Raw genomic sequence first — 14,230 nt, forward strand, 5'->3', positions numbered from 1 at the left:
CGACGACGAGCCGACCGTACCTGGAGAAGAACCGCCTCAACGAGAATCCCGCCGACGGAGGAACCGGCACAGGAACATTCTACAACATCACGCGGCCGGAGAACGGGATCTGGAGCAACCTGTCTCGCGAGACGAGGTCTCGGAGATAGGAGAAACTCCGGAAGAACGCGTCTTCAGAGAACGAAGGAACTCCCGACGACGTGATCGCCGCCGGGCTCAGGAACAAGCCGAGCAAGATGCAAGGCAATGCCGGGAGAATCCATTCTTCGGGCGCAACCTGAACCCCGACTTTGCCCGAGCCATGAACACGCCAAGCGAAGTCGGAGGAGTATTAGCTCGGATAGCTGATGGACTCCCTCGGACTCCCGACGCCGAGGGCTACCGACGACTGTTCACCCAGGCAGCCAACCATCTTCTACCGCTCGCTCATCCGCCGAACGATCTACGACACGCCATCAACAGTCGCCGAGACGTGCGAAGCTCCATCAATGCTTCGCGTGAACGGCGGCATGAGAACGAGATCCGCCGCCGGGAGGAGTACGACAGGGATCATGGCATCCCAGCTCGGAGCCAGGCCACCAGAACTGAGTCGGCAACGGCCTCAACTGGCGGTACTACCCGGGGATGGTCGAGGAACCACAACAACTACTCCCCTCCCCGGGATAGGCATCATCCCCGACGACAGGAGGACACCTGCGGAGTGTCTGCTCTTACTCCGCGCCTTAGGGCCATCCAATGGCCTCCCAACTTCAAGGTATCCAATGTCGACAAATATGAACCTAAGCAGGATCCAGGGGGTTGGCTAGCCGTCTACACCACCGCTGCTCGAGCTGCCGGGGCGTCCGAAGACGTGATGACCGCGTATTTACCCATTGTCCTTGGGCAAGACGCGCTGCAATGGCTGCGACATTTACCCCGACACTGCATCGACGACTGGGGCGACTTCAGTCGACGCTTCACCGCCAACTTCCAGTCCCTCTCCGACAAACCGGCACAACCATGGGACCTCAAATCCATCAAGCGCCGGGGGGACGAAACTCTTCGGTCGTACCTCAAAAGGTTCTAGACCATGAGAAATCGTATCCCTGAGGTCACGGAGGCGGCCGTGATCGAGGACTTCTATAGAGGATCCAATGACTCGGCTTTCGTCCGAGCCATACTACAGAAGGCGCCGACTACTTCTGAGGAGCTGTTCCGGGAAGCCGACCTCTACATCACCGCCGACGAGCGAGCTCAGGACCTCATCGGAGGAGCAAAACCCGCACCGGCAGCACCACGACGCGATGCGAACCAGCAACCCGACAAACGCTGGGAGAAAAGGCCTCGCGAAGAAGTGCACGCCGCCGGACCACCTGCCTCTCGCGCCCGAGGAGGACCCCGCGGAGGCGAGCGCACGCTGGACGACATCCTCGACGCCCAGTGCCCGTACCACAAGGACATGCGCCACACTCTTCGTAACTGCCGGGACTTCAAGCACTCTGTCGGGCACGGCCGACCCTTCCAACCTCTACCTCCTCCTCCGCCGAGGGGAGGACCAGATGAACTACGACAACCCCATCAGCAGGAGGAGGGAGGAGGAGGAGCCTTCCCGCGCGTTGACAGGGAGGTCAATGTCATTTTCGGCGGACATGGGTCGCAGGAGAACAAAAGGCAACAAAAGCTCAACGACCGCCAGATACTGGTGGCGACAACCGGTCCTCCCGCCCCATACCGGTGGTCGGAGCATCCGATCACTTTCACTCGGGAGGATCAATGGCTCAACTTCGACCATCCAGGCAAATACTCGCTCCTCGTCGACCCGGTGATCCGAGAGAGCCGGGTGAAGAAGGTGCTAGTGGACGGGGGGAGCAGCATCAACGTCACCTTCCCCCGGACACTCCAAGGCTTGGGAGTTCACCTCAAAGAGCTCCACGAGTCGGACACTCCTTTCTTCGGCATCATGCCGACGGAAGGGGAATACCCGCTGGGCCACATCTACATGCCTGTCACCTTCGGAACTCCAGAGAACTACAGAACCGAGTTCCTGAGGTTCGAAGTGGCGAACTTCGACTGCGGGTACAATGCCATCATCGGGAGGCCGGGATTGGCCAAATTCATGGCCATTCCACATTACACATACATGATACTGAAGATGCCAGGACCGCAAGGAATCATAACTGTGCGCGCCGACTTCCAAGGCGCCGCGGAGTGTTTCCGAGTGGCCATCCAAGCAGCCCTCACCACCAAGCCGGCGACGGTCTCTTCAGCACAAGCGAACTCTAAGCCTGAGGAGGACCTCGCGGTACCGGCAAACGAAGCTCAGGCCGCGACCTCTATGCGGCCAACTGAAGAAACCAAGAGGATCAACCTGGGGTTCGCTGATGAACGCAAGACTGCCGTCATCAGCTCCAGCTTGGACGACAAATAGGAAAGCGCGCTCGTCCAGTTTCTGCAAGATAACCGAGATGTATTCGCATGGCAACCTGCAGATATGCCGGGAGTCCCAAGAGAACTGGCCGAGCACAAACTGAAGGTCTATCCCCAGGCAAGGCCGATTCGGCAAAAGCTACGTTGTTTCACGCCCGACAAGAGAGAGACCATTCGCGCCGAGTTAGCTCGCTTGGTCGCGGCTGGATTTATTAGAGAGGTGTTACACCCCGAGTGGTTAGCCAACCCTGTTCTTGTACTCAAAAAGAATAAAGTGGATTGGCGCATGTGCGTCGACTATACTGATCTCAACAAACACTATCCGAAGGATCCCTTCGGGCTCCCAAGGATAGATCAGGTGGTGGACTCCACCGCTGGATGTTCTGTGCTGTCTTTTTTGGATTGCTATTCCGGATACCACCAGATTAGTTTGGCGAAGGAAGACGAGGAAAAAACGGCATTCATCACTCCGTTTGGTGCTTTCTGTTATACCTCCATGTCGTTCGGCCTCAAAAACGCTGGAGCGACTTATCAGAGAGCTATCCAAACGTGCTTAGTCGATCACTGGGGCAAGCGTGTGGAGGCCTACGTAGATGATGTGGTAATCAAAACGGAGAATTCGGAAAACTTCATCGAAGACTTACAGCTGGTTTTCAACAGTCTGAGACGATATAGATGGAAGCTTAATCCCGAAAAGTGTGTTTTCGGGGTACCAGCAGGAAAGTTACTCGGGTTTATTGTCAGCCACCGGGGAATTGAGGCTAATCCGGATAAGATTGAAGCTATCATGAAGATGGAAGCACCTCGATTACAAAAGAAGGTTCAGCGACTTACTGGATGTATGGCAGCTCTGAGCAGATTTATATCCAGGCTGGGGGAAAAAGGTTTGCCATTTTACAAACTACTCAAGAAGGTGGATAAGTTTCAGTGGACTTCAGAAGCACAGGAGGCTCTAGATGCACTGAAGAAATTCTTGACAACACCACAAGTACTGAAGCCACCCCGACGAGCTATGTCAACTCAACAAGCTGAAGATCTGCTACTGTATGTCTCTTGCATGACTCACGTGGTAAGCACCGCGTTGGTAGTCGAGCGAGCAGAGGAAGGACATGCCTACCCTGTGCAACATCCTGTTTACTTCATTAGTGAAGTTCTAGGCCCCTCAAAGAAAAAGTATCCTCAAGTTCAGAAGTTATTATACGCAGTACTTCTAACTGCCCGCAAGCTACGTCACTACTTTGATGACCACAAAGTCATAGTAGTCAGTGGTTTTCCAATAGGGGATATTCTTCACAACAAGGAAGCCATTGGCCGAATAGCCAAGTGGGCTTGCGAGCTGGGATCTCATGACATCGAGTTCCGACCCCGCACTGCCATCAAAACTCAAGCACTGGTCGATTTCGTATCAGAGTGGACTGAACAGCAAGTACCAGATAACCCAGAGACTGCAGAAGTATGGCGAATGTATTTTGATGGCTCGCTGAGGCTGCAGGGAGCAGGAGCGGGGATTCTCTTCACCGCACCTAGAGGTGAGCACCTCAAATACGCCCTCTAGTTGCTATTTCTGACCTCCAACAATGCAGCCGAGTATGAAGCTCTGATCCATGGATTGAACATCGCCATATCATTGGGCATCAAGAGATTTATGGTATACGGAGACTCTCTGGTAGTCATTAGCCAGATAAACAAAGAATGGGATTGTTCAAGCGATTCAATGGGAAAATACTGCACTGTCGTCCGAAAGCTGGAAGATAAATTTGAGGGTCTGGAATTTCATCATGTAGAAAGAGATCGGAACACAGCAGCCGATGTACTGTCCAAGCTAGGATCCAGTCGAACTCAGGTCCCACCCGGAGTCTTTGTGCAAGAAATACTACAGCCGAGTATCTCAATGGATCAAACAGAAGAGTGCAACATTATAGATCAACCCGAGTCAGACTCTGACGACTGGAGAAGGCCAATCATCAAGTATATAAAGAATGAAGAAGAACCAGATGACAAGAACTCGGCCGAGCGCATTGTCAGGCAGTCGGCTCACTACACACTCATTGGGGAGACATTGTACAGAAAGGGTGCATCAGGCGTCTTCATGAAGTGCATCCTCCCATCCACTGGGAAGCAACTTCTGGAGGAGGTCCATGCTGGGCAATGTGGAATACATGGAGCCTCCAGAACACTAGTCGAGAAGGTCTTCAGGTCAGGATTCTATTGGCCAACAGCAAAGAACGATGCAGTCGAGTTAGTTCAGAGGTGCGAAGCTTGCCAATACTTGTCAAAGCAACAACATCTGCCAGCACAGCAACTGCAGACCATACCAGTAACTTGGCCTTTCGCATGCTGGGGACTAGATATGATTGGACCTTTCAAGAAAGCTCAAGGAGGATACACTCATGTATTGGTAGCGATCGACAAATTCACTAAATGGATAGAGTTCAAGCCCATTGCTTCTTTAACCTCTGCTAAGGCCGTGGAATTCATACAAGACATAATATTCAGATTCGGGATACCAAACAACATCATAACTGACTTAGGATCCAACTTCACAAGTTCAGAGTTCTTCGACTTCTGCGAGAAAAAGAGCATTCAGATCAAGTATGCATCTGTAGCACATCCAAGAGCCAACGGGCAGGTTGAGCGAGCCAACGGGATGATATTGGAGGCACTCAGGAAAAAGGTCTTCGATAAGAATGAAAAATTCGCAGGAAAGTGGAAAGGGAATTGCCCTATGTCGTTTGGAGCCTAAGAACCCAACCTAGCCGAGCTCTGCATGGAAACACTCCTTTCTTCATGGTCTATGGGTCGGAGGCAGTGCTTCTCGCCGATCTCAAGTTTGGGGCGCCAAGGTTGATCTTCGAAAACATAGCAGAAGTCGAGGCCACCAGGCTGGAGGACATTGATATACTTGAAGAAGAAAGGCTGAATGCGGCAATCCAATCAGCACGGTACCAGCAGACTCTAAGGCGCTATCACGACAAGGCTATGCGACAGCGATCCTTTTCAGTAGGAGATCTCGTCCTCCGCTGAATTCTAACGGGGGAAGGACGGCACAAGTTATCGCCCTTATGGGAAGGACCCTTCATAGTAGCAGAAGTCACTCGGCCAGGATCATATCGTCTCACTCAGATGGATGGCACAGAAGTCGGGAACTCCTGGAACATAGAACACCTCAGGAAGTTTTATCCCTAGCTGTATTTCAGAAGCTATCGGGACGACGATGTACTCTGTAAAGTGGAAATATGTCATCAATAAAAAAGGGGTTTCAAAGATACTCAGTTTGTTCACGATTGACTTGCATTCTTACTTAACTCGGGGTGACCACTATGCCCTACTAACGGAGAAATCGGTTTAAGTCGGCAACGACTTAAGGCGGTGTGACATGCTCACGCTTACTTAACTCGGGGTGACCACTATGCCCTACTAACGGAGCAATCGGCTTAAGTCGGCAACGACTTAAGGCGGTGCGACATGCTCACGCTTACTTAACTCAGGGTGACCACTATGCCCTACTAACGGAGCAATCGGCTTAAGTCGGCAACGACTTAAGGCGGTGCGACATGCTCACGCTTACTTAACTCGGGGTGACCACTATGCCCTACTAATGGAGCAACCGGCTTAAGTCGGCAACGACTTAAGGCGGTGCGACATGCTCACGCTTACTTAACTCGGGGTGACCACTATGCCCTACTAACGGAGCAATCGGCTTAAGTCGGCAACGACTTAAGGCGGTGCGACATGCTCACGCTTACTTAACTCGGGGTAACCACTATGCCCTACTAACGGAGCAATCGGCTAAAGTCAGTGGCGACTTAAGCCGGTGCAACATGCTCACGACTATGCAATTCAGGGTGACCACTACGCCCTATCAACAAAAGCAAGCGACTTAAGTCAGCAGCGACTTAAGGCGATCCGACGAGATTACAATTACTCATATAAGGATGACTTCAATATCCCGCAAACGAATTTCATAACCATCGCGCATTATTTTACTACTGCAAATTTACGAACTGATGAATTCTGAAACAATAAGAGAGTAACTATATCATTCGAATGCTGAACCGATGTCCTCTAACAAATATTCGATCATGCTAACCGCGCGCTCAAAGCACGCAAAGTGTTTCTCTATTTCGCAATATCTTTCTCAGGAGCGACCGACGAAGAAGGGCGACTTGAGGAATCAGGGGCAGCATTCACATCAGCCCTTATATCTTCGGGAACAACCACACCGGGTCTCCTCATCAAGATTCGCCCTGCCCGAATAGCCTTGTCCATGGCTCTATCGCGCTGGGCTCTGGGAGTAACAGAAGTTTCTTCGGCAACCTTAGCAGCCAGTCGAGCAGTTTCTAACTCCTGGACAATGGATTTCTTGGAAGCTCGGAGTTCTTTGATGGTAGCGTCCTTCGCTGATATCAGCTGTTTGAGACGGGTCACTTCATCCGCGGATTCCTGCAGCTTACAGCGTTGATTGTCCAATTCTTCCATAGTAAAGCGGTGACTCCTCTCCAAGATGGTCAGCGAGTTGCTAGAATCACGATACAATCTGTCAAGACTGTCACGAGAAGCAGCAAGGATACGTTTTTCTTCCTGCAAGCAAAAGTCAACCCCCTCAAAAACCAAGCAAGTAATAGGAACACAACAAGGCAAAGTACAGTTTTGTAAATCACCTTCTCAGAATTGAGCTGAGCATGAAGAGAAGAACTCAGTGCATTGGCGTCATCCAAGGCAGCGGAGACCTGACCCAGTTCAGTTTGGCTCTGAGAGTACTTTTCCTCAAAATCGGTACACCGCTGGACCAATTCAGCCTGATCTCGGGAATGTTTTTCCTCAAGAATTGAGATCTGCCGAGTCATTCCTAACAGGAGATAATCAAACAAAAGGGGGTCAGAATGTAAAGCAGTCCACAGTGAATGCAAAGAGAAGCAAAAAAAGCACTAACCAGCGTTGGTTGCCTCCAATTCAGAGACGCGATGTTGAAGTGACACTGGATTCCAACATGCAAGAGACGAAGCTACTTCTGGGACAGAAGCACCCTGTAGCCTCAGCTGGCTAGCCATCCCATCCACCAAAGCCTGATGAGGAGAACAGATGAGTGTAATGACAGCAGTTCATGCAATGTGAAAATCAAGCTAAAATACATCACAGTACCTGGAGGTTGGAAAAGAACGAAGGGATCCCCAAATCAGGAGAGATCAATTGATAACCAGGTGTAAGGCCACCGCCCGAAGCAACTTGCAACAAACCAGCAGGAACCAGCTCGATACCATCAACAGAGCTCAACACTCGGTCAGCGGGGACGCTGCCCTCTAAAGCGACTCCCTGGTCCAAGGCTTGGGCTACCACCATACAGCCAGAGTGTGGAGGAGATCCCGCATGAACGTCCATGGAAGTACAGGAGGGAGACCCCGCTCGGGCACCTTCGGGGGCTGGGTCATAGTTTGCACTGCCCACTTGAGCCAGATCATCCCCGGCAGCACCCTCGGGGGCTGGGCAGTGGCTTACACTCCCCACCCGAGCCAAGTCATCCCCGGCGACATCCTCGGGGGCTGGGCATGTGTCAGCACCATCCTTGGGGTCCAAGTTCTCAGCAGTAGCCACCTCTAAGGTTGACGGGCCCTCAGCTACTTCCATAGGACCAGGACGATCCAAGTCAGTCTCCCGACCCTCAAGATCGCGCTCTAAGGTCGACGAGGCACGGGATGACCTCAACCCAGCATCAGGCACGTCAGCGCAAACCTCCATTGCACCATCATCCACTGGCTCCGACAACAAGTCCTCTGGGACCATATCCTCAAGAGTCTGATCAAAGTTGGCCAGGGACAGTTCTTGCAGACCAATGAGGGCAGACAAAGCAGGAGAGGGAACTCCACTACTTTCACCGCCGGCGATGAACTGCCGACTGTTTTTCCGAGTCAAAGGAATTTCATTTTCTTCCTCCTCGTCATCCACATTGGCAACACAAGCAGCACCCCCATTGGGATCAGCAACAGATGGAGCACCCACATTGGGATCAGCAGCGGATTGGGTACACCCATTGGGGTCAGCATCAGTAAATCCAGTCGCAGGCACTTCTTCAGTAGCAGGAACCGAGGTACCAGCGTCCTGATCCAAACTGGATACTCGCCGGAGGCGTCTTCTTTTCTTCTTCTGCTCATTAGCAGAAGGATCAGGCTGATTGGCTCGGCAAGGGCGCCTCGGGCGAGTACTGACAGGCTTCTGAGTATCCAAAGTTGTATCAGCCTCTGGGAGGGGCACCACTACCAACGCCCCAGCAGGAGCAGCGTCGGAAAAATCCTTAGCCAGCAAATCAAGCATAGCACTTATCTCTGCATCACTAGGGTTCAAGGGCACCTCAAAATGGACCTGCCGTTCATCATCAGGAATCTCCCCAAGCGAAGCAACCAAGGCACTAACTTCATCAGCAGAGGGTCGCACTCTAAGGCCCAAACTGCCATCAGTGACAGGTGGATTCGACACAAAAAGGGTGAAGGCTTTGGGAGGAGGCAGGTTCCAGGCCGAGTATGCCACTGGAGCACCAACATTTGACACTTTGCCCCTAAGGATCATCTCAAGTCGGCTCACCAAGTCTGCAGAGGGAATTCTTCTGTTGGTAACCCGAGTTGAGTCGGCTAGCCCTCGATACAAGCTGGGTATGCCCTGTCTTTCAATGGCTGAATATTCTTGAAAACAAAATCAGTAACCACGGCTTCAGCAGTCAGACCCCTCTCTTTCAGCAGTCCAACTTCAGCTAGCAACACACCTGCCTCAGCTACCTCCTGATCTGTGGGAGACTCGGTCCAGCTTGGGGTGCGAACGTCCGGCTGTCTTCCCGACCGGGAGGGGAGAGAATTTCCATAATTCTCAACTATGAACCACTCCAAGCGCCATCCCTTGATACTGTCCTTGAGAGGGATCTCGAGATATTCAGTCTTCCTCCCGCGGCGCATCTCCAAGCTGGCACTCCCAACCAACTGATGTTGTCCCCCGGCCATCCCAGGGCGACAATGATACAAGTATTTCCACAGACCAAAATGCGGCAGCACGCCAAGAAAAGCCTCGCATAAATGAACGAAAATGGAGATTTGCAGGATTGAATTGGGGTTCAAATGGGTCAAGTTAAGATGGTAGAAATCAAGGAGGCTGCGGAAAAAGGGAGAAATGGGAAGACCAAGGCCGCGGAGAAGGAAAGGGGCATAGACAACGGACTCATGGGTATCCTCAGTTGGAACGGTAAACCCATGGCAAATCCGCCAAGAACAGAGTTCCCACGGAGGAAGAACCCCGATAGATACAAGATGGAGAAGTTCAGGCTCAGAAATGACGGACATGTGGTTACCTGCGAAAGGCAACTGGCTGTTGGGGTCGATTGGAGGAATCACCACAGCAGACGAACTCGAGGTTTTCCTCTTAGGCGCCATCTCGATTCTACCGGCGAGCAGAGTGGAAGGCGAATTGCAGAGGGGATTTGGAAGCCAGAAAGCAAGAACTAGGGCACGGAAAGCAGAGGCGGCTAAAGGCACAGCACATATGGGATATTCCCGAGCCAGATACCATTTCAAAAAGTGCCCAGTCAGCACCCGGCGGTTATTCCCAAAACACTGCCGTGCCACATGGTCATCCGACAGTTATTTCCAAAACACAGGTGCGCCACCTCATCACTCGGCTATCATCCTCAAAGTGGCTCGCGCGGCCTGCTATCACTCGGTGTTGCCTCCAAAACGCTGATTTCGTGTTCAGTCGCTCGGCATTACCTCTCAAATGCTGACGTCGCTTTCCAATCACTCGGCGTTGCCTCTGAAACGCTGATATAGTGTTTAGTTGCTCGGCGTTGCCTCTAAAACGCCGACGTCGCCCTCCAGTCGCTCGGCGGTACCTCTAAAATGCTGATATCGTGTTCAGTCGCTCGGCATTACCTCTAAAATGCTGATGTCGCTTTCCAATCGCTCGGCGTTACCTCTAAAACGCTGATATCGTGTTCAGTCGCTCGGCATTACCTCTAAAATGCTGACGTCGCTTTCCAATCACTCGGCGTTGCCTCTAAAACGCTGATATAGTGTTCAGTTGCTCGGCGTTGCCTCTAAAACGCCGACATCGCCCTTCAGTCGCTCGGTGTTACCTCTAAAACGCTGACGTCGCCCTCTGACATTGTCTCAAGTCGCTCGGCAGTTATTTCTAAAACTCCGATATTGTGTTCGGTCACTCGGCAGTTACCTCTAAAGCGCCGACACCGTCTACAAGTTACTCGGCAGCTATTTCTGAAAGCATCAGTTTGATGCCCAAGTTATTCACTTACTGTCTCAAAGGAATCAGCTTCGCAAATGAGCAGGACAATCATCAAGGAGAAGCCAACATCATTCTTTCATTAGAAGGAAGATAACATACTTACAAATCAACTCTTTACGAGTTGATACTTCCCTACTACTACTACATTACATTACTGCTACTACTACTACACTACGCTATACTACTCTACACTACTACTACATTATTCTAACTATACTATACTAATATCTAAAAGACCAGTGGCATCTAGCCACTGGCCCTGTTGCTGCCGCCGCCGCTGCCGCCCCTGGTGCTGCCCCTGCTGCTGCCGCCCCGGTTGCTGCCCTTGCTGCTGCCGCCGCCCTTGCCGCTGCCGTCACCGTCACCGTCGTCGTCGTCGTCGTCGTCGTCGTCCTCGTCCTTGCCACCGCCGTCCGAGTCCTCCTCATCCGAGGAGTACTCCGACTCATCCGAGCCCTCGAGCCCGGAGCGCTCGACGGCCCGGATGTACGTCCAGACCTCCGCCGCGAGCCCCTGGGAGTTGTCTGAGTCGTCAGACGACTCACGCAGGGGGATGGGAGACGGAGACCCCTCAGACTCAGAGGAGAACTCCTCCTCTGCGTACTCCGAGTCACCAAACTCCTCCGATGGAGGAGTTGGCTCACGCTTGCGCTTATTGTTCTTGCCCATGGTGGAAGCAAAAGGGAGAGAAGAAAGGGAAGCAACAGAGAACAGCGAGAGATGTGAAAAAGCCAGAGAGACAACGGCGTTATTTATAGAAGGAGAAGGCAACCGCTCACCTCCAACCGCGGTCACTGAACAGTCGCAAAGCATTCAATAGGCACTTCAACCCGTCTGAAGACACGTCAGGCGGCTGATGCCGTTTCACGCAACACAACACCCATTGGGACTCCAGTCAACAGCGCGGAGGATATGATTACACCCGCCGTCACATCACATTACTACTCAGAAGCAGCCGGCTAAAACACTCAGCGTACCAAGCCGTCCCTTGCCCACACCCATTGGGGGGGACGCCCAGGAATTATCAGTATATTTTTCAAAACGGTCACATCTGTGCAGGGCACGCAGTGAATACCTCAAGACAAAAATGAGATATCAGTAAGGATCAGAGGAAAGCCAAATATAGCCAGTGAAGTACAAAATATGGCCGACAGAAGCGACGTGAAGACTAGACAGAGAACGTCCATCAAACGTCCAATCAGTCGCAGAGCAAATAAATTGCACTACCTAGCAAGATATGGATGGATTGCGAACTCGGCTGCTAAAGACAAAATATATGCTGACCTCTGAAGCATAATACTGATGACATAATGCTGACCTCCAAAGCATAATGCGGATAGCTTCATGCCAATTTTTACAAACAGAAAGGATAATTTTCAGCAAAGAGACACAAAAGGAAGACCTTCGAATGGATTATCCTCAAAAATCCATTTGAAGGTCGGGGGCTACACCCATTGGGTGCACCTCATGGATTATCATTCCAAGCCAAGATAGTGCCGACTTCTAAGGCGTGGGATAAGATTAAAAGGCCGGCCCTCAACCAAAACGCAGGAGCACAAATGGAAATAATTTCTGGGGAAGACCTTCGAGTAGATTATTTTCTAAAATCTACTCGAAGCTCAGGGGCTACACCCATTGGGTGCACCTCCGGTGCACCCAATGAAGTTCAGAATCCTACAAATTGAAATGCCGACCTCTAAGGCACAAGCACGAAACAAAGCTTCGGTCTACGAGTGATCAAAGCAGGAGGAGACAATAAGAAGTCATTTTCTTCAAATCACCTGCAAGCTGGACCTGGGATCTTTGGGCTGATTACCTCTAAATTAACCCAAAGATCGGGGGCTTGTGGGGGATAGATATCCCCCGGGTCCACTAAAAGAGTAAAAGACCTCACAAAAGGCCCAAGGGCCCAATAAATCGTAAGGTCATTCTTTCGTGGGCCTGGGGAGAGACAACCAGCAAAGCAGATCGACATGAGGCCGGATTGGAGCAAACCCAGACGACCCACAACGTCGAGCGAGCGACCACAACAGAGATCCGACTTTCCCGCGCTGGAGCCCCCATGCAACGGAGCCATATGAGGATAAGTCGGCAGAACTACAGGAAGATAAACTCAAACAGTTCACTATCTTTTAGCTACACGTTGTTATCATATCCACATGTATTGCCCCACGGTCGAGTATATAAGGCCTAGGGGGCACCCCTTCAGAACGATCGACCCTATAACGTAGCCACCCACACCAACTCTCTGTATTCTCAATCCGGAGAGCTCTCTTGTAACCACGTTCACCAAGCATACTCACAAGGACGTAGGGCGTTACGCATCTCTAAGCGGCCCGAACCTGTAAACCTTGTCCACTGTCCCTCATGCAATCGGCACGAACCATTTTGCTACAGTTGTCGACACCGTCCTACTCCTAAAAACACCTTGAGGGGCAACCCCGGGTGTGCGGTCGGACCCAAAACACCGACAGCACCACCCATCATCAAATCCTTGTATGCGGTTATTTAAGGTTGGAGGCTTATCGCCATAGTTAGCATAATACATGGGCATGCTAGGGAGTGGAATATGTTATTCCAAAATTTTCTGTGTTGTGCTTATGTAACCGGAACTTTAATTTAGAGGCATTTTGGTCGATTTGCACAATAGATATAGGTTGCATTGAACTTCATGACATGGTCAAGATTGCCAAGTAAAAAGAACCTTGCTAGCATGCCTTCCAAATAATGCAAAGTACTTGTATTGTCCTTAGAACAAATATGGTTGATGTAAGGAGATGGTGTGAACCTTGTTAACATCACCTTTAGACGGTAGATAGCCGATGAGTTGTGAATTGCCACTATTTAGTATTTTAGATTCATATCAGTTATATCTAGAAATAGGGGCATATGTTAACACACACAAAATGTCCTAGGAAGGAGATGGTGTGAACCTTGACAAAGTCGGCTAGGCCAACCACCAAACCTTGGTAAGTCGGCTTCCCAAAACCAGCTAGGACGCCCCCATACCTGGTCAGGCTAAGTCTCTAATCTAGTCTAGGTCGATCCTAAAACCTGGCCAGGCTAGCTACAATGGTCAACTTCCCCATGAAACCTAGCCTAGCTAACTTTGGTGGTTAGTTAGGCCAACTTTTGATGGTTTTCTGAACTGATTCATTTCAAAATCGATTTTTTGAATTGGAATTTGACCCAACACATTTTGCAGTATTTTCCCACTAGGATAAGGCCACCCCTTTTATATATATGATAGAATAATGACCAATTGATGTATCCAACATCCGATCGATCAAAATGCATCTATTGTCCCTTTATCCCTTTGTTCCTCTCTATCTTGTTGTTCATCACATCTCCTACATAGATTAGATGGTGCTCTAAGTGGCCTTACCAATCCTAGAATAACCTCCACATGTTCCTCCTTGATGGGTCTTCCTAGGAGGTGTTTGGGAGTCTAGCAGCAAAGAATAGGATCAATGTCGGTTTGATCAGTCTCTAGATCGACTTCATCGGTCTGCTACATCTCTCGCTGCATTCAAGGTCATTGACCACT

The sequence above is a fragment of the Zea mays genome, chromosome 3, assembly GCF_902167145.1.
Source record: "Zea mays cultivar B73 chromosome 3, Zm-B73-REFERENCE-NAM-5.0, whole genome shotgun sequence".
Taxonomy (NCBI): domain Eukaryota; kingdom Viridiplantae; phylum Streptophyta; class Magnoliopsida; order Poales; family Poaceae; genus Zea; species Zea mays.